The 27,292-nt window shown below is 47.3% G+C and overlaps 1 protein-coding gene across 6 annotated transcripts in view; it reads right to left on the bottom strand.

Annotated features, from left to right (window-relative positions):
• CNTN4 (contactin 4) overlaps positions 1 to 27,292 on the bottom strand; it is a 769,881-nt gene that overhangs the window by 723,455 nt on the left and 19,134 nt on the right. The window contains exon 1 of one of the 6 annotated variants that reach the window (XM_074312214.2): positions 3,634 to 3,652. The exons of the other annotated variants lie outside the window; for them this stretch is intronic. The gene's annotated coding sequence lies outside the window, so the exon portion shown is untranslated. Of the gene's footprint in view, positions 1 to 3,633; positions 3,653 to 27,292 lie in introns of those variants that run through there. 6 annotated transcript variants of the gene reach the window in all.

The raw sequence follows: 27,292 nt of genomic DNA, 5'->3' as shown, positions 1-27,292 counted from the left end.
ACGGGAGGAAACAGATCTCCAAAAGTGTATCCAAAGTCACCCAGGTACTAAGCCACAGAGTCAGATTCTGAAACCAGAAACAATGCTAGAGATTGTTCATCTTTTATTGTTACCACGTAGAGGCGACCCCCAAGGTGCACAAGTAAAACCTGGGAAGATCCCTTTCCATTGGTTGTACCCAGCAGAGTCTGCGTCACACAAGGCCCTCTAATGGCCTGCCTGGACCAGCCCCTTCGAAACATCAGAAGCCATTGACTCCAGGACTGCCATCCCAAGCCGCCTTCCCCACCCACCTTCCCCACCGAGCTCAGCAAGTGTCCCTTCCCAGCGTGACACACGTCTTGTTCCTGGCCCATCTCACTCCCCCCCGGAATGCACATCTTCTCCCCATATTTTTGTGTCTCGTCCTAAAAGCCTCTTCCTCTAAGGAGCCATTCACTCATCAATCAGCCCATTTTCACTTCTATTACCCACCAGCCCTTATGTAATCTACTTTATTATATTCACATGTGCTTACTTCGCTTATTTCACTTTTAAAATATTTTTTTCCGCGTATCTGCATGTGTAACAGAGTAATTGCAAATCAGAAAACAAAACTCCTCTGTCTTTAGAAATCTAGCTGGGGAAGTCATGACAGAAAAATATCTTGAGGACACAAGCGAAAAGAGAAAAAGGGACGCTATTAGGCAAACTGGAAAGAGGACGTACAGACATACAGAAGCGACATTCGAATGGTGCCACAACGACTGACAGACATAAGAACAGCACCCTCGACACAGACTTACTGATTCCAAAACAGCCAGGAGTATGTGTGGCAATTTATAACTTTTATTACTCTCATAAGGAGGGAATAGATTGCAAGCTCTTAACACACATCACGGAAATGTGTCCAGCCTTCCTCGTGACGTCATTCAATGGCAGAGACACCGAATCTGGAGCCAGAAGGTTCGGTCTGGTCCTAACCCACCACGTCACGCCATGTTCCTGTGATGAGTCACCTGACCGCTCTCGGCCTCCATCTCCTCATTTTACAAAACAGACATTCATGGAGGGTCTACAGTGACTCACACACCAGAGGAAACAAATGCTTCTCCACGCCAGGGTGCACGTGCAGGCGTGTCTTATTCTCCCAGCCCCCTCTGCACAGCCCACGCGTCACGGGCAGAAGTCCTGGGGCCTCCACGCCAGGGAGCAGACACCTGACCCTGTCCCTGCTGCTGCTGCCACACACGGCTGCTGTTTAAGGACGCGGCCCTGCTGCCAGGGCTCCTGCTCAGACAGTCCCGGGTGCAGGCCCCGCGTGGCCCACGGAAAACAGTTCCACTTCCTTAAGGCTAAGCTCGTCCAAGATGCCTGGTTCTTGGGCTTCCATGATTCTCGTGGCTCAGAGTTTTACATTTCCACCAACAGCCACCACCCAAGACCCCGGCTGGTCATGGAAGCATTGGGCAGGTATGGGTGTGGCATCTACCATCTCCTCGAAATCCCATTTGTATTCCCTCAGACGCCCCCAGGTATCCCTTCTGAGGCAGCTCAGCCCCTGGCCTGGGCTTAGGGGGAGAATCACGTACGCTTCTAAGGGGAGGGAGTCTGGAATGCCTGTCACTGGGGAAGAGGCAAACCCATATAAAACACCTCCCTTATAGGGTGTCACCTGCAAACGTAATTATGGAGGACGGTAAATGTTTGCACGGAAAAGTAAAGGTACAGTAAGGAAGCAACACAGGAAAACTAACGTAGATTGGAGGGTCAAGGAGGACCTTTGGGGGAAACGGCGTAGAATCTGAGCGGGTGAGAACGGATGTGAATTACCTACAGACATTCAGGAGCAATGAGCCAAGTGTGCAAGGCCTCTGGGGCAGAATGAGAGGAAATACATCAAAGGCCAATGTGGCTTCACAGAACACAGGGGAGAGTGAGGACAGGTCCTGGGCAGGAGGCCAGGTGCACACCAAGCGGACCACGGGCTACAGGGTCCCCAAGTCACTACAGGGTCCCCAAGACCCTCCAGATCACCGTATTTAGGGCTCAGTGTCCATCGCAACCCAGCAGAAAAAAATCATTCAAAACTAGTTTTCAGTCAAGTCAAGGAAACGGGATCTGAGTCCTCAAATAACATTTGGGGGTGTCCTCTGTTCTTAGCACAAGTCCTGGGGGACCCCAATGTCTCTCCTGTCACAAAGTTCCCTCCCAGGTAGGCTCTGTCTTTGTATATCCTATGGCACCACTTGCCCCACGACTCGGAACACACACGCGGCCCCCGTGCTCAGCAGCGGATGGTCTGGGACCTGAGATGCAGGAATGAACGAATGCAGGCAGGTAAGCGGCGGATCAGAGAGGGGGGGAACGCAGGTGTACAATTAGCTCTCTGAACAAGGAGGAGATTATGCACAAGGCTCATGGTATTACAGTCCCCAGCTCTTTCTGGAAACAACTCCTTCAGAGGAAAAATGGTTAAATAAAAATGACTGGCAAGGTGCCAAAGTCTAAGACACTGAAACACATAGATTCTGAAAAAGGTACCTGGACCAAGAGAGAGACAGATGACGGGAGAGGCTGTGGAGCTGTGAGACCCAGGACACTGGGGCTTTGCCATCTATCAAATCTATTGAGATGAGCGGGATGTTTTTCTCTGAGCAGTCCCCCACTGATAGATAGAGATTCTAGTGATTTCATTTCCTCTGTATTTCTTGGGTTCTTTCATGGATCGCGCAGAGAATGATTAAATGGCTTTTCTGTACTTTTTGTTAAATTTGACTCTTCCCACGAATTGGGGGTGGTTCCCATGGGAACCCCTGCACGTGGTATAAGAGTAAAACACATCACAGACACTCATTTGAGTCTCTACTGAAAGCGCCTTTGGAAAACACTTTATTCCACATTTCCATGGTACAGACATGTGAACCCAGGTCTAAGGAAGGGAGGCCTCTTGTATTCGGCTTCATCCTCATCCCAAGTAAAGATCATGGAACGTCTTCCGATCAAAAACACACAAACAAACAAACAAACAAACAAACCTGCTATTTTGCCGACAAACTCGACAAGGACACATACCAGAAACCGTCTGTAATGTCACTTGTTGCTAGGATGGTTCAGTGTGGACTGGAATTTGAAGGCGAGAAAAACGATCTTATCCATTTTTTTCCACAGACAACAGAAACTATCATTCTGAACATGGCAGAATGTAAATCTTAATGAATTGACCAACATGACATCAGATGGCCTCAACTAGGCATCCTTCACATAAAGTACAGCTGGAAATAAATGATAAAAAATAATTCTCATGTGCATTTATGTTTTTCATTCAATCTCAAAACCCGTGTCAGCTCTTAAAGCTGAAGTCCCAACATCACCGCTTTGTGAAACGTCTCCCACCTCCAACGCAAGGGCACCAACACCCTCTCTGACCCCGGAAGTGGAAACAGCCTCTTGGCCGTTCTCCCCACTTTCCCTCCAGACCCTTCTGCACACACTAGTCAGAGCAACACGTAACAGACGGACAGATCACTGTTTACACAGTGCCAGGACCTCTCAGCTCACTCCGAATAAAACCCACGGTCCCTTGGCGACGGCCCCTGCCAGTGCCATTGCCCGTCCCTCCCACAACACGCCTCAAGAAGTCGTTTCACTCACTGTGGCCAATTGCTCTCCTCCCACATCAAGTTTAAACCCGTGCTGATGAGCCTGCGCCTCCGTCAGGCCTGCGATACGGCTTTGATCCAGCCAGACATGCCCCCGGGCTCCCAAATCCCACCTCCAGCCAGCAATTCTTAGTGGTGGCCTCCTCCTCCTCCATCATGGCTGTGCCCACCTCCCTTTCAGGGAAATGTGCCTTCCCTCGTCCCCGCTGGGCGGAGGCTCCCTCTCAGTGTTCTCTGCGGGTCGCCCCTCCTCCAGAAGCTTGTGAAGATGCAGTGATGCAGTCCTCGGTCACCCTCTCTGGACACTCCCTGCCGTTTCAAATACCATCACATGCCAGTAACACCTGCAGTTCTATCTCCGGCCGGACTTCTGAACGGGACTCCCATACCCACGCACCTTCCCGTCACTGCTCAGGTGCTCCTGGCTGACTGACTTCTGCATAAAACTTGTGCGTGACAGATCACCCCAAACTCGGTGACTTATCACAGCAGCCCCTGTCATGGATCTGTGGGTCGGGCAGGGTCTGACGACCTCAGGCGGGCTCAGGGGCAGCCCTGCGTCGAGTCAGAAGTCCTTGCATTTCCCTGGGGCAGCTCCGCTCCCCCACACTCACTGGGGACCCTGTCAGAGGACACCAGCTCTCACCTGCTCTGGAAGATGGACGTGCAGGAGGCTGAGCCCCACGCTGTGAGCACATTTCAATCCCACTTGTCTCACCCACTGGCGGTCACACTGCCAGGCCCAAGTCAGGAGGGGTTATACTGTGTCGGGGGACACGAGGGACACTGACCCCACGTGTAACAGACGCCTGCCACTTTACATCTCACAGCTCAGGCTGCCCGAACACGAGCCAGCAGCAGCTGTCCTGTTGCCCATCGCCTCGTCCTGCGGCCTCTACACCAAACACGCACTCCTCCTCGGCTCCTCTTTCTCTCACTTCACTGCCGGGAGTCTTCAAAATGCAACCAGGATCTGACACAGTGTCGCTGTTTCTTCCACCAGCCTTGCAGCAGCCACCAGGGTGTGGCGGCCGGTGGTCCCACGACTGTGCTGACAGGTCCCTGCTCCCCGCCCCCCGGTCCATGCCCCTTACTCATCACTCACTCCACTCAGAGTCCAAATGAAGTCCTGGCAGAGGGTGACAAGGAATCCCATGCTGTCACCTCTCTCTCTCTCGCTCTCTCTCTCTCTCTCTCTCTCTCTCTCTCTCTCTCTCTCTCACACAAGGTGAAAGCCCCTTAGGGCCAGAACGTGGTTGATCTTAGTCATCGTCCCCTCCATGCCCTGGAGCAGTGCCTAGTGGGCCAGGAAAGCTCCAAAAATACGTGCTTCATAAATAAGGTCCTCCCTCTTGGAGGGAGAACAAATCTGTCCCCGTGATGGGCAAGAAAATCGGTAACTGCATTGAAGGGAGGGCAGGCTTTAGGAAATTCAACAGAAGCAACCTGAGTTCTGTGGTTGGACAGAGTGTCCCCAAGTTCAGTCACCCTTAAAACCTGCACACAACCCTACTTTTCCAACATAGAGATGCTTAAGAACTACTCGAAGGGAAAACGGAGAAAATGAGCTTCTGCACTCATTTTAGGTCACTAATTCTCTCAATAGGAAAAGATGCATAAAATGAGCTGGCATGTTATTTGATGTTTCACATGATTAAGTGCGAGAGGAGACAGCTTTGAAGTAGCTGCCACATGAGCCCAGGGGAGGACATGTAGACAGATAGTCAGGCCATTCCATGCAAACACTCGTCTCTAATAAGGGAGAAAGACCAGAGAGATGTCTGCCCTGCACCTGGGTAGAGCTACTTGCAATGTCAGATTCTCAAGAAAGGCAAGGGAATGAAGCAGTACTAATTCTTCAAGAATATTAAGTACAGTTATGTGAAGAATTAGTTTTAGACTACACTACACATAACAACTAACGTTTTGCTGGCATTTTTATTACCATTCTCTTGCTTATTAAAAACATTGTTACAAGTGCTCTCAATGCACTGGGCCCCATTACTGCCCAAAATCACTCTATTCCAATTTGGAGGTGAGGAAGTAAAGGCACAGTTTAAGCCACTGGTGTGAAGTCACCTAGCTAAAACCCAGAGCGTTTTGCTCGAGTGTGTGCCTTACCCCTGTGGCAAATGCTTCCAGAGTAACAGGGACTCATGGAGGACTTACAGTGAGTGAGTAAGTCCCTGAGAAGATTACCTGCGCAGCTTATGAAGGTATGGAGGCAACCCAACCACCATTTGCTGTATCTGATCCCACCTCTGCCCACCTACTGTACAATGTTAAAAATAAACAAAAGTTTATCTGTAGTCCATTCCCTGTTCAACAGGTGCTGACGTGGAAAGGTTTGCTGACACCTTGTGGGGCTAGCCTGGGTCAGACCCCGATTATGGCATCAGTGTAACAAAGTGAAAACACACACACCAGCTCTGGAACCTACACGGCAACCGGAGCTTGCCGTCTCGTTACACACTAAAAGAATTGTGTGTTACTGGCAAAACAACCTGCACCACCTTATGTAAATGTTAGCATTACTATTCTAAAACCTGGGAGCTTAATTGTGTTTGTGTCTATCAATACACGTGACCTAGAGCAGCACTACTCAGTGAGCTGTTTAAAAACATCAGGCAGTCACAGAGTTCCACGCAGCGTTTGCTGTGGGGTGCGTGCGGCAGTGGAACTTCCCCTCAGGAAGATCACCATTTTCGGCGTATAACCTGAAGGTACTTTCCGGGCACAGCCATCCCTGTGAGCCAGGGGGGCCTGTGGAGTACGCAGTAATCTCAACTCACTAAGTTCTGGTCAAGTGGCACCCTTGTCAGTGCGTTCCTGCACAGACTAACGGCTGCCATTTAACTTGCCCTCACTGGAGCTCTCCACGTGGCATGGAAACAGCCAATGGAAGTTGTACCCACACAGAACCAAATAAAGCCTGTACTAACGCCCTGGGGTTCTGACAACACAGTACTCCCGGCACTGCTCCATCACTCAGCGCCCCTGAAGGCTGACACACGGCAGACGGAACATTTCTGAAAGGACATGACAGTCTAATAGTCAACCCCAAAGCGGAACACAACGTGAAACCTGCCTGGTTTGCTATAAATCGCAAAAACGAACCTCTCCGACTAGAGCAGAGTTAATAAAATATACCAAATTCCATACAGCTAAAGGAAATCTGTAATATTGTAGCATTGGAGACTACAATAAGAGAATTAATAGATTCACTCAATAGACACACAAAAAACTCACCGGAAGAAGGTGGAGCGTAGTGTTTAATTGGCATACAAAGATAATCAGCTAAATGTTAAAAAGTACTAAATATCCATTTCACAGAAAATTACATTTCTCCTCAACTGTGCTTCTCTCTGAGCCACGTTATTAATGCATCATAATACAATGTAAATGCCACACGCTGGAACTGTCCCAAGGCGTCTAGTTGTATGGAAAGACAGACATTAATATTCACCAACTCATTTAATTTTGCCATCATCTGATAAATATTAAGTGCATTTATCAAGCCGCAAAAGATGTATACAAACTGGATAATTTCACCCGACTAGCATGGCCCAAGAAACAGTGTATGTTTAAAGCCAAAGTTGCAGAATTGCAATGAGCCCTGCCACTATTTTTCTGGATCACCTCCAGTGAGAAAATCCCACTCTGATCAGCTGTATGAGAACCATGAAATATTTCCAACCTGAGACAGACCTTACTTGCCTTGAGATAGGAAGAAAGAAGACCCTGGGCGTTATGCGAAGTGAAATAAGTCAGACAGAGGAAGACAAATACTGTATGGTCTCATTTCTACATGGAATTGACAAAAGATGAACTCAGAGAAACAGAGAGCAGAATGGTGGTTACCAGGGGCGGGGTGGGGGGGCGTGGGGAATGGGGTGTCAGTCCAAGAGGCACCTCCAGGTATAAGAAGAGTAAGTCCTGGGGTCTCATGTACAGCGTTGGGGTTACAGTTAACAATACTCCATCACATACTTGAAAGTTGCTAAGAGCAGACCTTAACTGTTGTCATCACAGAAAGGAAATGGCAAGTCTGTGGCGTGATGGAGGTGCTAGCTGAGCTGTGGTGGTGATCACTTTGCAGCACATAAGTGTAAAATGTTACATGTCAATGTTATCTCAATAAAGCGGGAAAGAAAACAAAAATTTGACACATTGTAGTATTCTAGGAGTTTGTGTAGCTCATTTATTTCAAATGTGTTTGCAGCGTGGAAATGATATTATGAGCAACAAAATGCACACATTCACAGAAAAAAGTGAGATAAAAAGATGAAGGGAGGGAGGGAGGGAGGGAGGGAGGGAGGGAGGGAGGGAGGGAGGGAGGGAGGGAGGGGAGGGAAGGAGAGGGAAAGGGGGGAGATGTGCAGGGAGGGGAGGGGAGGAGGAGAGGGGAGGAGGGAACGGGGAGAGGGGAGGAGAAAGGCTTTGGGAGGCAGATTCAGAAAAACCAGTGTCTAGGTAAGTGATGTGGGAGGAAAGAGAGCGTGGGTTAGAGAGTCAGGATAGAACAGGAAGCCGATACTGAGTGTGACAGAGGAGCCCTGTTTAATGAGTAGAGAGCAGTCAGCATAGAGATTGGAGACTAGAAGGAAATGAGGCCCCAAAGGTCGCACCCGGGCCTCGGACTCGGGCTGAGGAGCCCACCACTAACCACTAACCGGAAAGATGAGAAGGAGCGATAACAGTGCTGAGTGGGGGCTAAGAGGCTGGAGAGGCTAAAGCTGTGTGTGAGAGAGACGAGCTGGCAGCCCTCCAAACATGGGCCAGGGCAGGGGGGCCTAAGGGCACACCCAGGGGTGCTCACAACTAGCATTCGCAGACACAAGGACTCATTTCCAGTTGTGATAATAAACATGACACAAAACTGAACCAGCCCCTAGGTTCTGTCCTGGTTTATGACACTTAACATCGATCTATTAAAATTACTACTTTTTTTTTTTTTTTTGGCTGTTATTTGTTTTTATTGGCTTTTATTTCGGGGCCCAGGATATGAAGCATAGACATAGTTAAAGTCATAAATAGTATAAAATCCAACCAAGTGTTAGAAGGACCAAACCAGACACTTTTTATCATATTATAGGGTAATGATTAATGGCTGAAGCATGAACTCAAAAGACAAAAGGAAGGGACATTTACTGAGTGCCCAGTCTGTCCCCGGCCTCACGACCTCCTGGGGAATAGTGGTTATTACCGTTTTCCTTGGGGTGACACATAACTGACGTATACCGACTGGGACCCCGCGTCTCCCCAAAAATAAGACCTAGCAGGACAATCAGCTCTAATGCATCTTTTGGAGCAAAAATTAATATAAGACCCGGTATTATATTATTATATTATATTATATTATATTATATTATATTATATTATATTATATTATATTATATTATTTTATTTTATATTATTAAAGACCCAGTCTTATATTATAGTAAAATAAACCGGGTCTTAATATTAATTTTTGCTCCAAAAGACGCATTAGAGATGACTGTCCGGCTAGGTCTTATTTTCGGGGAAACACGGTACCAACCCCAGGATTGTCTGACTGAAAAACCATCTCGTTTTCATCTACCACACCCACTGCCACAAACTACAGCCTGTGGTGGTGACAGTGATGGACTTATGACAGCAACGTTGGGGGTCGGACCAGCATAAAGTTGGTAATGGGCTAAAATACAAAATACCATTGAGCACTGCCTATGATGAGGGTCACCGATAGTTCATGACATTCTCTTTTTTATCTATGCATCTGTATGTGTGTATTTAAAGGGACAGTATCTATTTGGTGTCTCAGCAAAACAAGTTAGAAAGCTATGGTGCTACCTACAAGAGCGTCACACATGACCTAGAGACAGACTACTCAGCTCACACTTGGGAATAAGCACGTCTCTACTCTAAAATTCTAACAGCAATTAACTGCAGCTTTGCATATGATACCTGAATTAATATAACAGTCTATTAAATTATTCTCCCAAATCACAGTAAACAAAATTAATAATCAATATTGATGTATGGTAGAGTCTTGGATGCCTAGACACCTCTCAAATATAAATGAAAATTACTATTTATTTTTAAAATAAAATAAACACCATAAACAATGTGGCAAGCTCACCTGCTTTCTAGGTGATTTTTAAATTTATATAACATAACTACTTACTGAAAATGGTTATCAAGTCTCAAGAGTATTAAAAACGTTTTTTTAAACAAATGCTAAGCCTTCCTTTTTGCGAAAAGAACCATTACCCTAGTACATACTTACAGCGCCCTGGTTTGCACCCTCCCTACTGCACGGCACTGACGCCCGAGTCTCATTACTTCAATGTTCTGACCCCCAAATACGCTTGTACTGAAAGTGAGAGGAACACCGCTGAGCACGCAGGTCTGCGAGGAGGAGAAGGAGGACCTGGAAAGGGCAGGAGCGCCAGGCTCTTAAAAAGCTCAACAAATACGACTGAACTCCATTTCCTGTCTAATGGCTGGCACGATTAACTTACACAGAAAGCCAATTGTTGCTTTCAGTACGTTTCTTAAAAATAAGTGTGACGGAAATGAATCAAAGCTAAAGTTCTGAGGATCTGTTATCATTATTTCTGATTTTCCCCCCAATTCATCTGCCCTTTGCTATCAGTCTTCCCACTCTGCTCACCTGGAAAAACGAAAAGGTCCACATCAGCTCACCACACTACCACGTTTCCTCAGATTGCTTCCCGGCCTCTGAGTGCAACACCCCCGTGCCCATTCGGAAGGGTTCACAGCAGCACGGGGGATGGAGATAGACGGCCCATGACAAGGCCAGAATTGCCAGGCCAGCAACACGACCAGCTGGACCTAAACGTCCCTAAATTGGTTCTGAGCGCCTCCAGGGTTTGATAAATGTGTGTGCTGGTTCAGAAAGAATCACTTAACAGTGACTGATTTCCAGGAAAACAAAACGACACCAGAACTAATTTGATGAAGTGACGCGAGAACTCAGACTTCAGTGGTGGGTCACAGGCTCTCTTCACCCTCCGCTACTGTATTTCCGAGTGAGCAAAGGAAATGTGGGGTTAAAAACCACTCTCTTTGGGGAGAAAGTTATTAAAAATAATCCCAGAGCATCAGAGATAAACTCCAACACCCACACATCTACTCTCACGGGACCCCCCCAAAGTGTTTTAACCAGCAGTGCTTTCCTGGGGGAGTGGGCGCGGTGCACGTCACTGTGCAAAAGCCTTCTGGTGACATCTCATCTCCCTTGCCTATGTATTCCTATTCAAACAAGTGAAATAAATCAGCATGAACAGGTGACTCAGTGTTGAGCGATCTCCCCGGGGAAATCCTTGACAAGAGGACACTGCACCGGCCACACACCACCTGTCCTCAGGTCCGCAAGGCCGGGTTTGGGAAGGAGCACCGACATTAGAGCTGGCGCCAGAAGGACGGGCAGAACGCAGTGCAGATCCTCAGCAGGCCAGGTCACATGGGGGCTGAGCCGCGTCACCCATCACAGGTGACAAGCGCCACACACGCCCCTCACAGACACTCTCTACCGCCCTGCTCTCAACTCCTCCTTCTGTGTGTCTGGCCCAAGGCTGAAGAACTTCCTACAGCAGAACCACTCAGACAAGTGCCTGTCTTTCCCTTCTGGAATCTCTACAGACACCCACAAGGTGACACAAACAGATGCCATTCATTAGAGTGAATTATCAGGGGAACTGTCTATAGAAAGTTTTCAGGTAGAAGGAACTCGCGTTTTATCCACCAGAGCCAGGAGAACAATGTTAAGGCTGGAGGCTAGAACCCCCTTGTCTAGAAGGGTCCCCGGGTTCTGAGGTGGGCTGTGCCCAAACAAATGAAGAAACGCATCTGACTTCGTTCACACGGAATGCTAGCTGATCTTCTTACTCAGAACCGCTGCTGTAGCTCAGAAACCCTGCATCCCCTCACACCACCGGCCACCACAGTTAAAGTATGCATCCTCAGAAGACTTAGGAAGTCACCAGAGTATTAAGGCACAAATTAACCTGTGAGCCATGCCAATGAGTCATGGATGCCTTGACTGAGCACCTCACCAGGTCATCACGACCCAAGAGCTCAGACGTGGCAGGTCTGCGTGGTTCTGATCCCGTACCTGCTCACAGCAGACCCTCGGGCAATCATATACCAGACTCACTTGTCCCTCGTGCGGGCCAAAGGGAATAACCAATCCTGGCTTTGTGGACCAGACGGGTGAGTGTCAGGACCGGGCGCGATGTCTAGCATGCAGCATGAAATTCACAAATACTGCGTCCGTGAAACTAGCGGGGGCTACAATAGAAGGTTGACAATTAGGATGGTCGTCTGGGCTCAGAACTATAGTCACTGGTGACTCTCTGAGAGTCAGCTTCTAAAGGGAGAATAGTCCCCCCTTCTCTTAAAAGTTGTTGTGAGGACTAAACAAAAGAATGAACATTATTACACATTATAGACGTGACACAGTTTATGGAAAACCAGAATTGACTAACTTTGGTTTCACCCAAAACCCATGTAAAGGTAACGGTGAACCACATCTGCAAACAAAGGAAGAAGAAAACACATACCACAATGGAACTATTTTATCAATTAATTTGGCCAAGGTTCATTCTAAGTTACAAAGAAAATGGGACCCCTTAAAAGAACACAAGGAAACAAAACCAAAGCCCCAGCCTATGAGATGAAGATGTACCACAGATGATGGGGGCTGGGGGTGTGGCCGGACCGCGGTAGGGTGGATGGTCCAGAAGAAATAAGCACCGCGCTGCCCTGACCGCCAGACCCCTGGCTCCCGTAATGGCTCACGGCTGGATAGAGTTAAGAGAGACAGCGGGGGAAGCCGCAGAGCACTTACTTTGCTTCTTCAGGAGACATGAGAAGTAGCAGCACCGCCTGACAGTCACAGGAAGTGGCAGCTCATTCACAACAGCTGAAGCCACGTGCACACTCACTCCCCAAGCGTCTCAAGATCTCGCCTTAGATGCCCAAAATCAAATCCTACTTTCTAGAAAGCTGCTGCTTCCGCTTCTGCCCTCCCCCCTCCTCCCTTGCGAAGGCAGGTTTCCTCATTTCTGAACTGGTAAGGAAAGGGTGATTCAAAAAACCTGGAGTGAGAAAGAAGACAATCGCCAGGGGCAGGACTGCACAGGCCCAGCGCTGAGCAGAGCAGGGAAGGCTGCTGTGTTCTGAGAGGTTACAAGTATTTTCATGAAGGTTCAGTCCGCGGCGATCACAGGAGACATGGGTGCTCCCACACATACAAGGAAAGCTGGATGCCCTCACACTGGACATCTCTGCTTCCCCCTCTGGCTGGAGGACCAGTTGCGAGCCCCCTGAGAAAGCAAAACGGTGCCCTGCAGGTTCATGTGTGCACAGAAACAACTAAAGTACCATGAGATGAACGTGCGCTGTGTCGGATGCAGAAACCCGGCGTCGGCCTGGCACGGACTCACAGGCAGTGAGCGGCTAATGTGCAGAAAACATCGCTGAGATACTAACTTTCACTGAGATCCAGGAAAGTTGGGGACCTGAGATCTAGGCTCTTCCAGGTGGCCCTTGAGCAACACGGGGATTAAGGGCACCGACTGTGACACACTCCAAAATTCACACATCACTTCTGACGCCACCAAAACCTAACAACTAACAGCCTATGGTTGACCAGAAGCCTTACTGACAACATAAACAGTTGATTAACACACATTTTGTACATTATATGTATTATATACGGTATTCTTCCAATAGTGAGCTAGAGAAAAGAAACACTATTTAAAACATCCTAAGGAGAAGAAAATACATTTATAGCATTTACTGAAAAAAATCCGCATAGAAGAGGGCTGCGCAGTTCTGAGGGTCAACCGATCGGCTCTCGGGTTCCTTCTTGCCTAAAGCATCTGCAGCATATTTTGGTCATTTGTCAGTGAAGCCGCGATGAGCACAGCTCCCAGACTCAGTCTTCTGCCCACAGAAGGTTCAGAAACCTCCCAACGTAATCAAATTATTATACATAAAATAATACACAAGTCAAATGTATGCATTGAATGGCTTGTAGGCAACAAAACTCATTTTCAATCAAGCATTTTTCCAAAAGCATCCCCCCAAAATGATTATGTGCAGGAGATGAAAATGGGGAAATCTGGGGAGCACATCCCACCTTGGGACAGGGCCCAGCTCCAGAGTTAGGCTCCGGGATGTGGTTCCCATCCCCCACACCCATCTGAGGGGAAAGGAGTCCTGCAACTGATACCTGAGCTGAGTACATTTGGAATAAAACCTAAATCGTTTGCTTTTTATGGGTAAGGCTGACATAACCTTAAATGCACCAATATGAAATGTGCTGCTATAACGTTATGAAATTGACATTTCACGTCCATTTCAGATACAGTTAGATGACCTTAGTCTAAAAAAGCCATTTTAAATGAGAGCCAGAGTTTTAGTTTTTGACACATGGGTGCCCCAGCGAGAGAATTTATCTAGGTTATATCTGAACTCAAGTATGATCGACACAACTATTTTGATTCAATGGCTTTGGCTACTGTGAAAATATTTTCCTCTCCTACATTCTAATTGGTTATGTCACAGATCTCCTATTTAAGGTCCTGTTTTTTGTTTCTTTTTTTTTACATTTCAGCAATCATATAAAGCAGGACAACAAGCATCTAGTTCTTCAAACTGATAATCCATATATTTTCATCTTTACTCATTTCACGTTGTCAGATGAGAACAGACTTTACAATTCACTAGTTCCTACACCACACTAATCAAAAAGCAAACACAGACAACCCTGTTGAGTGACGTCTGTAGTTACAAAAACCATAGAGTATGGCCCCTGTTCACACATCGAGAACACTCTATGATTTCTGTTTTTAACCAAGGGAACAATGTCACCCTTTAAATTTCTAAGAATTATATTCTCACAAATCACAATCACATCACTTCTCAAACACAGCTCTCTAACATATGAAAAACACCTTAAATGAAGCATCAACAGAGAAAGCCTGTGCATTGGGTTAAACTTGCCAAAATACCGATGTGCAACAAAGGAAGAATACTGTAAATATGTTCCCAAAAACTACGTAATGGGGTATGAAAGATTAATCCACCAGTTACCATTTGCCTACCACAGTCCCTCTCTTATTGTAAGATTTCTCCTAATAACTCAGTGTGTCTTTTGGTAATTTTTCAGTCATCAGTGAAAGAAAATACAACACAAACTTGTATAATCAAAACAGAAAATTCCTGGCTTACATAACTGAGCTGTGGGGCTGTTCTGGCTTCAGAAACAGCTGCATCCAGGAGCACACAGGGTACCACGCCTGTTGGTTATGTTCTCCTTTGAATACACGTTGAGACAGTACCTCCCTTCAGGATGGCTGGGAAGTTGGGATGACATCCTCCACCACCAAGTGCAGAAGTAAAGGAAGAAGAAAGTCTTATCTGAGTATCAGTGCCCCCGAATAAATCACCTGTGGTCATGGCTCCATACCTGAATGAGAATTACGGCCAAATATTTCCAAAACACTATGCCTATGTTCCAAACGCAGCTCTCGCACCAGTAAGGAAGCCAACACCTCTCAGGCACAACCGTGGGGAAATGGCATCTGCAAGAGAAACTCAGAAGTATTTACCAGCTGGGCAATGGGATCTGAACACCGATAGGTTACGGCGGTTTCACTGCCTCTTCTCTCCAATCAGACGTAAGTTCTGAGAGTGCAGGAACCATTTTCCAAACTTAGGATAACCCTACTTGTTCTGAACAACCAATCTGGACCCAGATCAGGCCATTAGAGGCCATCAGACAGTCACGGAGGCAAGACACCGTGTATTTTAAGTTGCATGGTGCCCACAATGCCCCTTCGTCCGTATTCCCCCAACCCCAAACAAAGGCTCTGCCCACACCCTCACCCTCTCACTAGCCCTAGGGAGGCAACATATGGACGCGTTACCCCAGTCTGTATCTGATGCTTCCTCTCGGTAACAGTGATCCCAGAATATTAATTTACCATCAAGTTCTCTCTGGCAAGTAATCTGCCTCCTCATGGAAGCCAGGATGGGCTTCCGGCAAGTCAACTGTCTCTCCTGTAAGTGAAGAAAGCTCATGACATGTCTTTACTTCCATGGACTAGCTCTCCAGACGAGCTCAAATGTTCTTAAGTCCATCAGCTCTCAAAGAGCTGGCTTTCCCAACAGAGGAATAGGTGAAGTCATAGGAAAGAAATACAGGCAGGGTTTCTACGACACATACTCAATTTTCACAGGAAAACAATAAGGCTTTAAATCTAATTCTGGAAAGTGCCTTTTAATAAATCAAAGGATTGTTAAAGGACGTAGCCAGTGATAAATTTTAAAAGGAAAGTAACCCTAAATTGAATAATTCATGAACTCAGGTACACAAGTAATTTCCTAAAGTTTCTTAACAACAATTCAAACTGTAGTACACATATATTTACTTGGCTTCATCAGAATATAAATTCCTCATCCTCAAGGGCATCCGTTGGTCCATTTGAACTCCACAGGAAGTCAGTAAATAATAAGGATAATGTAACTACATAAAATTTTCCTTGAAGTGAAATCTATGCACAACTAGGAAAACTACGGGACTCAGCGACTTTTTAAAACCCTATGAGAAACGTTGAGCTATTCCCTTTCATGGGTTAGCTCCACGTCGCAATGTGTGATGTGCTCTTCATTACACTTGGCAAAACCCCGTTAACTTCTTCTACTCCTCTCTGTGAGCCGCGCATCAAGTGGATGGAGACTCGACTTCATGAGACAATGACACGAAATCTGAAGAATTACAGGGGAAACTGACTTCACAGAAAATGCCCTTTGATTTCAAACAACTGTCAGATAAGGGAGACAATCCAGCCAGCCCTCTGCCCTTTTTTCCTTGAGAGCGCAAACAACTGAATAAAGCTAGAATTAATTATAGGTGGGGGAGCGAAACCGCGGGGTGAAGACATCCCAACCAGCCCTCCCAGGCCCCCCTCCCTGACTCCTCCGTCCACCCCACCACCCCCACCCCACCCCCGACCGCTCCGTGCTCCAGAATCACAACGCTGCTTCCGCCCATGTCCCTCCTACTCCTTCTTCTTCCTTCGTTTCACCACCCGCTTGCTCGTAACACCACCGAGAACCAACGTCTCATTGACAGTCCCCCTGGCAGCCTTTCCCCATCACTGGGAAGCTCCTGGGCCAACCGCTCTCGACTCTTACTGCCACTTTTTCAAAATCCATCACATCTTACTCCTCAAGTGTCAAGACAGACGAAGAGTCTATGAAAACTGAGAAATTGGCCTGCCATCCAGAATGAGGACCCATCAGAAGTTCCAAGTATGTCATAACAATAAAGATCTGTTAGTGCAAAAAATCCCATTCATTATGAAAAAACAAATATGTGGGGAAAAGGCAGAGTTTTTTAAACTCCTGCTGTAAGGGAAAAGGCTGACAGTCTTGGCTGCCAGCCAACCACAGATACTCTCCGTCCACGACCAGGAGCACGGAATGATCACGACCCTCATCACAGCGGCAGGTTCTCATGAAACCTCTGAGGACATTAGCAAGAAAGGCCTTGGATTCGAGACAGTCAAAACAATGATAATAAAACAGCTGCTCACCTTCACGTGAGGAATTTAACACATTACTTCCCTTCTTCACAACAAATCTCTTTGGGGGTATCAACCACTGGACAGCAAACCCCCCAGAAATTTCCTGACTTCCTACCATGGGTTACTATTCCTGGCATCTCTGCGACTGCTCTGACGCAGCTGGCCACCTGTCCCTCCTCGCGCTCTGTCGTCAGATGGCATTTCCGGCCGAAGTACAGGACGGCTTGGCTGAGTGGGGTGTCCAAGGTCATTGTCACAACAGCACACTGACTGGGAGAGCTGGCTCAGCAGCTGGCTGGCCGGGAGTCGCCCTCTCCCCACAGGCCAGCCTGTGCCTCCTGGTGGCACACCAGGTCTGACACTTAAGTTTGTGAACTTGCTGCAATGATGTTGATACCCTTCTCTGATGTCACAGATATTAGCCATTATGAATTTGTACCAACTGGACAGTTAACCAAGTTTACTATTTGGAAGTGCTGAAAAGGCTGCGTGAGAAAGTTACATGAAAACGACCTGAACTTTTCACCAACAATTCATGGCTCCTGCATCACGACAATGCACCAGCTCACACGGCACTGTGTGTGAGGGAGTTTTTAGCCAGTAAATAAATAACCCTCCCTACTCACCTGATCTGGCCCCCAATGACTTCTTCCTTTACCTGAAGATAAAGGAAATATTGAAAGGAAGACATTTTGATGACATTCAGGACATCAAGGGTAATATGACGACAGCTCTGATGGCCATTCCAGAAAAAGACTTCCAAGATTGCTTTGAAGGGTGGACTAGGCGCTGCTGTCGGTGCATAGCTTCCCAAGGGGTGTACTTCACAGGTGACCATAGTGATATTCAGCAATGAGGCATGTAGCGCTTTTTCTAGGACGAGTTTGTAAAACTGTCTGACCTCGTATTGCTCAGACTTCTAACATGGCAGTGACTCCCCGCCTTCCCGAGCGACTTAATCATGTAGGTCACACAGCATCACTGCATGCGGCCAGGCCAGCGTCCGGGTGGGAGATGGCCACCGGGGTGGAGGGCTAGAGGTGCTCTGGGTTACTTTGTCTATCACAAGGCCTCCTGGGTCAGGGGACATGTCTTGTTTCTTGAGGTTACAAATAACAAACCAACTCTTGGATCCTCTGAAAGCCAAGTAGCTAGAAATTGTCTGAACTGGGACAGGGATGAAAGTTTTCAGATACTAAGGTCTCCAAGTAAAATGGATCACAATTAAAAAGGTAGTAAAAGTTCTCACCCAAATGTTAATTTCATCTGCACTTAATTCGTCGGTCGCCACCTGCGTTAGTCACACCTTCTTTGGCCACCGGTCATCATCTTCCTTCAGGGATGCCATCCCTGCCATGCTAGATGCCCAGCCCTGCTCTGCCCTAGCTAAGGGCAGATGTGTGCACGTATTCATTCTACTCCCACCTCTGCCATCTGAATCTGAACAGAGTGGCAAAAGCACTCTGTTGGAAACATGCTTATCCTAGGAATGTCCTGTACAGTCGTTGCTAATGAGACCCACGCCCTCCCCCACTTACTCCCCTGGCCCTGGTGCTCTGGCCACCTGATGCCTTTCCGGTAAAGTCCCTTTGTGCTGCTGTAAGCCAGAGTCTGTGTCCCGCAGATCGGACTGGCAGGACCGGAAGCTGCAAAAGCTGCACACGCCAGCTGTGGGCCCCTCGGCTTAGTTTAAACAGGTCTCTACCACTGCCTTCCTAGGTGTGTATCCTTAGGCAAAGCACTCACCCTCTCTGATGCTGTTCTTCATCTTCAAAACCAAATGAGTGACACCTTCTTCAAAGAGTTGCAGAAATTAAATGGGGTAAGCAGAGCACAGCCCTTATCTGTAATCCTCATACCCAAAAAGCTCTGAAAACCAAACCCACTGTCAGCAAAACCTGATTGGAGCTTCAATGGAGCTGTGCAATGTCAACACGTGCAGGTGCTGCCCGAGCGCCCACAGGAAAGTCACATACCGTCAGCAGCCAGAGCACACCCCCTTTCCCAAATGGGAGACTCTAAAACACCTCTGACCCGGGGTTCAGACAAGAAAGACTACAGACCTGTAACTTATTATTCATTCAAAACATTGCTACTAAAACATCCACTGAGAATAGCGGCTGAAGAGAACCGTGGCTGATCCCAGAAGACTGGAATCACTATCAAAACCCAGAAATCACACTACAGCCAATTTCAGCAACAGACGAACATTTTGCTAACACCGCCTAAGTAGGTGGACTGCACCAAAGGGGCGCGTTTACATATAGTGGGATCAGCTTCTCTACAGACATCCTACTTCTGGTTAAGGCGTGTAACCGGCCTGGACCTGCAGCTGTTTAACTTAGGGTGATGAAGAATTATGTTTCATTCCATGAATGAAATGCCATGGGTTCCATACGCGTGGGGTCCTCCCAGGCTGGCTGCCCGAGCACCATGTCCTCTGACTCGCACTGAGCTGGGAACATCAGAGTTTGATTGCGTCCCACCCTGGAATGGCCGCTCTGCTGGTCCGGTCAGGTCAGTGGTGCGCAGCTCCAGAAAGAAAAAAAAAGAAAAAACAGACTAAACCACAGCAGCGTCTTTCCTGTAGGGTTAATTTATTAACTTTGGAAGAAAGATGCTGAGGCTCTGTTTTTAAAATTGAAATGGAAAGTTGAGGATAAACGTGTGCAAATCTCCACATGACAAAAACGAAAAAGTATAATTCAAACTGGAATGACACAGAGAGAGCCATTGCTTTTGATAACGAATAAAGTTATACCACACCGTGTCACCTTCCCACTCTAGGTCTTCAAATCCTTTTAAAAATTCTTCTTCAGATGGATTCTAACTCCCAAGGTAAACAGTAAATAGTTTTGGGGTTTCACAAATGAAAATAAGTAAACAGTTTTGGGATTTTGAAATATATATAATGCCAGTTTTGAAAAACCTTCCTTTTAGAAAACATGTTTATCTGCCACAACTCCCGAGATTCACCCACAAAATCACCACTATAAATTTGTGTGACAGAACCTGTCCATACCAGCACTGACGTGTGGCACATCGTCCTATGACCAATATGGTGACGTAAGTAGGGAAACAGAGAGTGGGTTACATAAAACTGGAAATTCGCTCAAGTTCATGAAGTTAACTCCCAAGCAGATGATGCAAAAGACCATTCATTAAAACATACAAACAAACAAACAAAAAAACCTATCATTTATAAACAGGGTGAAGAGTGTCTCTCCAAAGTCTCTAGCAGATTTGCAGTGTTCATGAAGTTTTCAGGGAGCATCTGTTTTCTTCAGATGGATTCTAACTCCCAGGGTAAACACTAAATAGTTTTGGGGTTTAGCAAATGAAAATAAGTAAACAGTTTTGGGGTTCTGAAATACATATAATGCCAGTTAAGTGGACACATGGCCAGGAAAAGAGGGCCTGCTAGAAGAAATGAAGCTCCACGTCCAGACACATGCTCTGCATCCCTACGCATGGGCGCATGGGCGGAAGGAAACCAAACGCCGCCGTCGGCATTTGCTGCTTCTGAGAATACAAAAGGATGCAAAATAGCAAGTCTGAAGCAACTTTCTTCATCCATCCCAACACCACATGAAAGCACCGGTTCCTTGAAAGACCACCAAGGGAGCCAGAGGTGTTCTTGCTTCTCATTACAAACAGCGGCACCAACTCATATGGGAGGGGTTGGCACACCATGCTGTTTCTTGGAGGTTTAAAACAGAATTCACAAACCATGTTGTACAGGCTCTTAATTGGTGCCGCAGAAAAGAAAGACTTTGTGGTATTTAAAAATCATAAAATAAATTTAAAATCTGGGGACATTCCGGGTTAAATAAACAGTTTGTGCAATTTTGCTTTTATCTTGTTTTCCTGAATAAGTTCTTAGGCCTTCAATGTCCTAGTATACATTATGAGCTGATAAAGGAGGCATTTCCCAAATAGTTGTCCACAGAAAATCATGGTTTGTACTTTTCTGAAGTTCCACAGAGTATACAGTGGATAACGGTTCTCTACAATGCATTATAATCGATCCAGCGACCCGGGATTCCTATAAAACCAGGACCTAGCCTATGTTTGAGTGGTTCTGGTGATGGGAGACTCACTACCTGCTGAGACAAACTGCTCATTTGGGGGCCGTTCCACTCAGCCGGCTCCCTGAGGTTTCCTTTCTGGGTTCTGACATCCGTGCAAATGCAAAGCAGACAGTATTGCCCTGGAAAGCCTTTCGCGTATGTGAAGACATCTACTCCAATACTTGGCACCGAATTTCCACCACGGGAGCTGAGCACCGTAAATTCCTCCTGGTTTGGGCTGGCATCACTACCCAACCTGATCACCTCACGACACATGCTCGGGTGGGAGGCCGGTGAAGTGCTGTCATGCACAGCCCCAGCGTGTGGCCGTGTCAGAGCAGGGTCAGCGCAGGCCACTTCTCCCAGGGTCCGCGCCATGGCTCTGCCGCTCACTGTCCTGCAGACCCTGACACTTGGCTCACTTTCCCGAAGCCTTACTCTGCTCGTTAGTCAAAGAGCAATAACAACAATTCTTGCCGTCATGAGGTTTCTGCAAACATTCAGTTTGAAAGAGTGACTCTGCCCCATAATGTGTTCAATAAATGTTAGCATTGGTATGACCATTTGGGAAATACATGTTTTCCTTTGGTCGATTTAAAAAAGTAGACCTCACCAAGCCATCACAGTGAGTGTGGCTCCAGTTGGAATCAGCAGGTACAAGAGACCGTGAAAAAAGGGAAAGAAGTGGGCAGAGGATTAGAAACAAGCCCCAGCTGTCCGCAAGCAGCTAAAGCCCTGACCACAAAACGGTTCCCAAGCAGACTCCATCTTTATCTTCCCGTGGAGGGACGGATGTGTCGCTTTCTTTGGAGGGTTTCAGTGACACGCACTCCGCTAAAGCCTTCGACTCGAATGAGGAGTGGGGGTGTGGGCAGAACTGACTGACCACGCAGGCTTCAGCATCCCCGCTCAGACTGAGAGAGCGGCGCTTGTGGGCAGCACAAACTCAGCATCTGCTTATTTTCCACCCCTGGCCTGGCACTGCTCAGCTTAGAGCGGGCTTTTGGCTGGACCAGCGGAGCTTGCGATCTTTTAATTCTGTGCATGACTGACCCTGCCCTGCAGCACCTTTTAAACACTGGCAGAGTCTGACAGCCATGATGAATGGGGCTCACTTAGCCCAGGCCTCCAGCATCTCGTGGGTTCAGGAATTCTTGGCACTGCGCAGCCGAACTGAACTCGGCCTAAGTTTCCAATATGGGACCCCAACCTTCCATCATTGGTGGGGTTGGGGGAGCTCCTGGCAGGAGTGTAGACACTGAAGAGGCTCAAAGGACCTCTCACGCAATGTTCTGGATATGTCAGGAATGTTCTTAATTCCTAGCAATCAATTAAGAGTAGACAGGAAAGAGACTGGCCTTAATCATGGCGCTTGTTTTCGAAGGACTATGGGACATGATGCAGTTAATTAGCCTGAAGGTCCCACTCTGTAACCATCACGTGACTCGCTTTCCCCTCAGGCCACTTAATTTGATCAAACACTGAGTTCTTTCTTAAATTAAAAAAGCAAAAAAACAGGCATCCAATGGCCCCCAAGGGTGACTCACAGACAGGCCCTTCCGAGAGTTCCCTGATACACCTGTAATCTCGGCAGGTGAAGCCACCCCTCAGTCACACATATAGCGCAGGGGACCGCAGGGTAGCCAGCAGTCCACCAGGTGGCCTAGCAAGGGCACTGCCCCCAAACTGAGGACATGGTGACTTAATCAATACAGGCTTCTCCTGAAAAAGAGCAAGCGGCTCAGGGAGGTGAGGGGACCAAACAAACATGGACCCTCACAAAAGACGGGGTGGGAAGGTAAATCATGTGGCAGCAGTGGCACAGGGATCTATAAAGCGCTCGCACTCCCGCCGAGCACATCGACACCAAGTGACCCCACGTCCCCTTCCAGTCCTGAGCCCCACTGGCCCGGGGACGTCCAGCGGCTCTGTGGTTGTGCAGCCTCCCAGAATTCCTACCAGAACCTTCCATGTGCAAGATACTTCTCTCTTCTTTAGTTCTGTATCTCAACTTCTGAAAAACCTCCATTCCTTAGCAGAACCTGAATAAATCTCCATGTCTTGCAACCAAAGGAGGCCACAGTATTTCTAATAGTAAGAAAGATGCCTGATGAGTTTTCAGCCACGTTTAAAGCTATTTTCTCCCCTCCTCTCACTCTTCCCATCACAGCACTAAGTTTTGTATATCAGATTAAATGAAAGTATCATTTTATTCAAAACAATTATGGGCTAAGGAGCTAGAATTGCAAGGTATTCAATAAATCTTATTAGTTAATGATTAAATAAAGTCCACAGGAGAAAAAATATTAAATCAATATTTCTTAATTATAAGGTATAAATCTACTAGAAACCCAGATATCTATCTACTTCTTATTGCCCAGAAAGTACAAGAAAAGGTGTCAGATAGAGGAACCAAAGGCAGAATCCACGCATACGTTTACCGAGCGTGTTACTACCAGGAACTGTGCGTGGCCACTGAAGTGCCCCAGGAACTGAGGACACAGACAAGAAAAACACGTCAATTATCTCACAGTGGAAGAGGAGATAAGGACAAGAAAATATCGTGACGCACAGTGCAGATGCATTTTTTCATTTTCTATCCTATCACACAGAGCCTGAGGGCTCTAACGAGATAGAGATTAGTGATCTGCTAAGAGGAAAACATGGTCATTGGCAGACACACTGCAAAGACAGTGAACTGTTTCATACTCAAGCATTCGAGTGGCTGTATTCACCATTCCACAGTCAAGGGACGCCTGTAATATGAGACACTGCGGAAAGGGCTTCTGATAAGACACAGTCACAATCAATGCTAAACCTACCCGTGGGGGGAAGGGGGTCCGAAGTATGATGGGATTTTAAAAATTAAAGCACACTCAAAACGAAAAGAAAACCCGAGGGGCCCAGTAGTCTTAACAGAAATCTATGCAGAGGAAGGCTTTGAGAAATACGTGACTTCCAAGACAAAGAATCCTCTATTTATCGATCAGGTAGGTCATCATTCCCTAAAACCGCCCCAATTTCACAGCCTACCAAGCTGACCTATGGGCCTGGTTCACAGGGGTGAGAACACCAGCGAGAGTGAAAGTCAGTGCAGATATCTGCTCCCCCCAAACCCCTCCTCCAAACCCTGCAAGTGGCCTGGAAACCGTCCCTGACTTCTCCGGCACACGCTTGGACAGGGTGTGTTGCGACGTCCCGTCCCTGACTCTTCCCTAATCTTCGTTCTGTGCGGCAGCCTTGCCACGGGGAGAGTGTCTTATTGGCTCTCCAGGCTTTGATGGTCCCGGGTTTCACCCTCTGGCTTGTCTTTATCTTTGTGGAATTGTTAGAAGGTTTCCTGGATTCTTGGCTTTGACCAGCCTGCATCTGAAATTCTTTTAATTGGTTTATATATTGAAGAACTCGCCAGGGCCTAATCAAGAAGAATTAATTTGGCTGTGTAGCGTCTTCGGTGTTCTTAATTGCGACACATTTCAGTCTCACTCAGAGACAGGCAGCCGGGATGACCCGTGCTCTGATGTCCGGTTGCCCGGTGACCCCACGCGTGGTTTTGATGCGTTAAGTGGTGTGGGAGAACTGCTGTAAATCTGAAATTTTAACACTTGGCTCTTAGCCCCGAAACACAAAGCAAATTTCTAAGGAAATCTCCAGTAATAAATCATCATATGTCAGCGACTAATTACAGTCAGTGCAGCGCTAGAAAACTACAGCATCTCAATAACTCTCGGGAGATGTGAGTTCAGAAACATAAGGTTGTGGATGGCGTCCGGGCAGAGCACAGCGAACTCAGAACTGGCAGGAATGTCTCAGCACCTGGGGCAGCAGTGGCAACCGAGGAAAGGGAGCTGTAGGCAAAGCGGCCTCCACAACTGTTGGGCTGATCAGCAGGAAAGAGGAGTGAAGTGATTCTGCCGGTCAGCTGCAGCGTTGCAAAGTCAAAGGGAAACGCCTCCGGAAGCAGATCCAGCTACGTCACAAATACGGGTGCAGAGACTTTAGAACCGAAATTCCCACTGTGCCAATTATTAGAACCTGGGAGGCACTCGGCGTCTCTGAACTTCCATAACTGTAAAGAGTGGATAACAACGCCCACCTTGGAGGGTGGCTGTAAAGACTAGAAATAACGTATGCGAAGGTTCCCCGCAGACTGTCAGAGCTCAGCAAAGGAGAGCTATTAGTCTCTGTCAGCTCATGATACCATCGCAGATTCCCAACAATCAGCTGGGTATCACTTGGGTATGAGACCCTGAGGCCGCCGGACCGAGAGCATATATTCTCGGCTTCTTCCGTCGTCTGCTGCACGCACGCACAGAGCAGCAGGACCGTCTGGCCGGGCCAGGGTCTCACCTACAGAACCCAAAGCCTCCAAGGGCAGCATGGCGGTCGTGTAGCGGGGAGCCCATCGTGAGCTCCTGCCACGGGAGACGATGGAACCACGGCCGACCATGACCTTGCAGACGACACCTGATGGAAGCCGCTCTGCCCGGTGTGTGACCACATGTGAGCCTTTGTGAAAACTGTGCGTGGGGATGGATTACGGAACGAACCTCTGCTAATCACCGGGGCTCCTAAATCCAAAGTTACAAAGACACTCAAAAGAATGTAAACTCTGATCGTCTCTCTGGAGGGTAATCCAGAAATAAGTATAAAAGTTATAATGCACGGCTTTTTGACTGAGAAACTCCAGTTCCTCTTTTTGGAATTTATTCTACAGATAGACTCACACGTTTACAAAACTCATGTTCAGAGCGGCAAAGTCCTATAAAGAACATCGATGACAACGAGCCTGGTTCTGGCACCGTGGCCTCAGCTTCAGAGTGCTCAGTGCAGGCAGGAGACAATACAATATCTGCCATTACAGAACAATATGGACTGACAATTGGGACCCACCTTTAAGGGAAGAAAGGGTATTGCATGCCATCGGTTTCACAGTAAATGTTCAGATTCCTGTTTTAACTGAAAAAGCACCTTAACATGTACATGCTCAGATATAAGAAATATATCTGGAAAGATAAACAAATAATCATAACCTTGCCTCTAGAAGAAAGAGCTAGCAGAAGGTAATGGAAAGGTTGCTTAGTTTTGACCACAGATACCCTTTAATGCTATTAAAATGCACACTCACAGACACATAACCTTTATGGAAAAATAATTTAAAATACAAAGGGTTATAAAGGCAAACTGAAATGGAAAGTTCAGGCATTGTCCAGGGAAATTAAACAACATTAACAGCCAGTCCAAATCAATCAAGGTCTCAGAGCCCACTTCTTCACCACCAGATTTTTCCCCTTTAGATGATATGGATAATTACCTTACCTTTCATTTCAACAATGAAGATGGAGGCTGTACACTTGAATTCTTCAAGCTCCGAAACGGAAATCTGCCAAGTTACAGTGCTGACGCTGGCTTAAGTTCTTCAGTGAGCGGCTTCTCAGACAACACGAGTGCTACACTAGCCGACTTCACAGTCCTACAGGGCTGGACGACACGCGCCTCCAGGCACGTGCCTTCCTACAGGGACACGGGACGTTCACTGTACCCAGGGCTGTACTCAGTTCTTAGCCTTCAGTAAGGACTTGAACAGAAAACGGAAGAAAGGGACTGACAGGAGGAGGGGTAGAGGAGAGCAGAGCAGGAGGCAGGGAGTGGAAGGGAGGGGAGAGATAGTCATAGTTTAAAATTCTCAGTCAGGAAGCCCCGAGTTTCAAGGGACTGGAGATACCGAGAGCCTGTCAGCATGGACAGCCTCTCAAACCAACAGCACGACACTCTGGGGTTTAAGATCTCTACACAGGTATCCACGAGCTAGTCACACACAGGGATTCACGTTCATGGTCATACTTGTACCAAAACCACGTACTTATTCCCTAAATGCTTCATGGACGGCTTACGTCACAGGAAAGTTCAACAGAATAAAAACTAGGGAAGTGTGAAATTGAGGTTTCCCTTGCAACACGCTCAAGCTGGAGCCACC

The sequence above is a fragment of the Rhinolophus sinicus genome, chromosome 5 (genome assembly GCF_057876585.1).
Source record: "Rhinolophus sinicus isolate RSI-liver-muscle chromosome 5, RSI-T2T, whole genome shotgun sequence".
In the NCBI taxonomy this organism is placed as follows: domain Eukaryota; kingdom Metazoa; phylum Chordata; class Mammalia; order Chiroptera; family Rhinolophidae; genus Rhinolophus; species Rhinolophus sinicus.
This window is presented reverse-complemented; position numbering and strand designations above follow the sequence as displayed.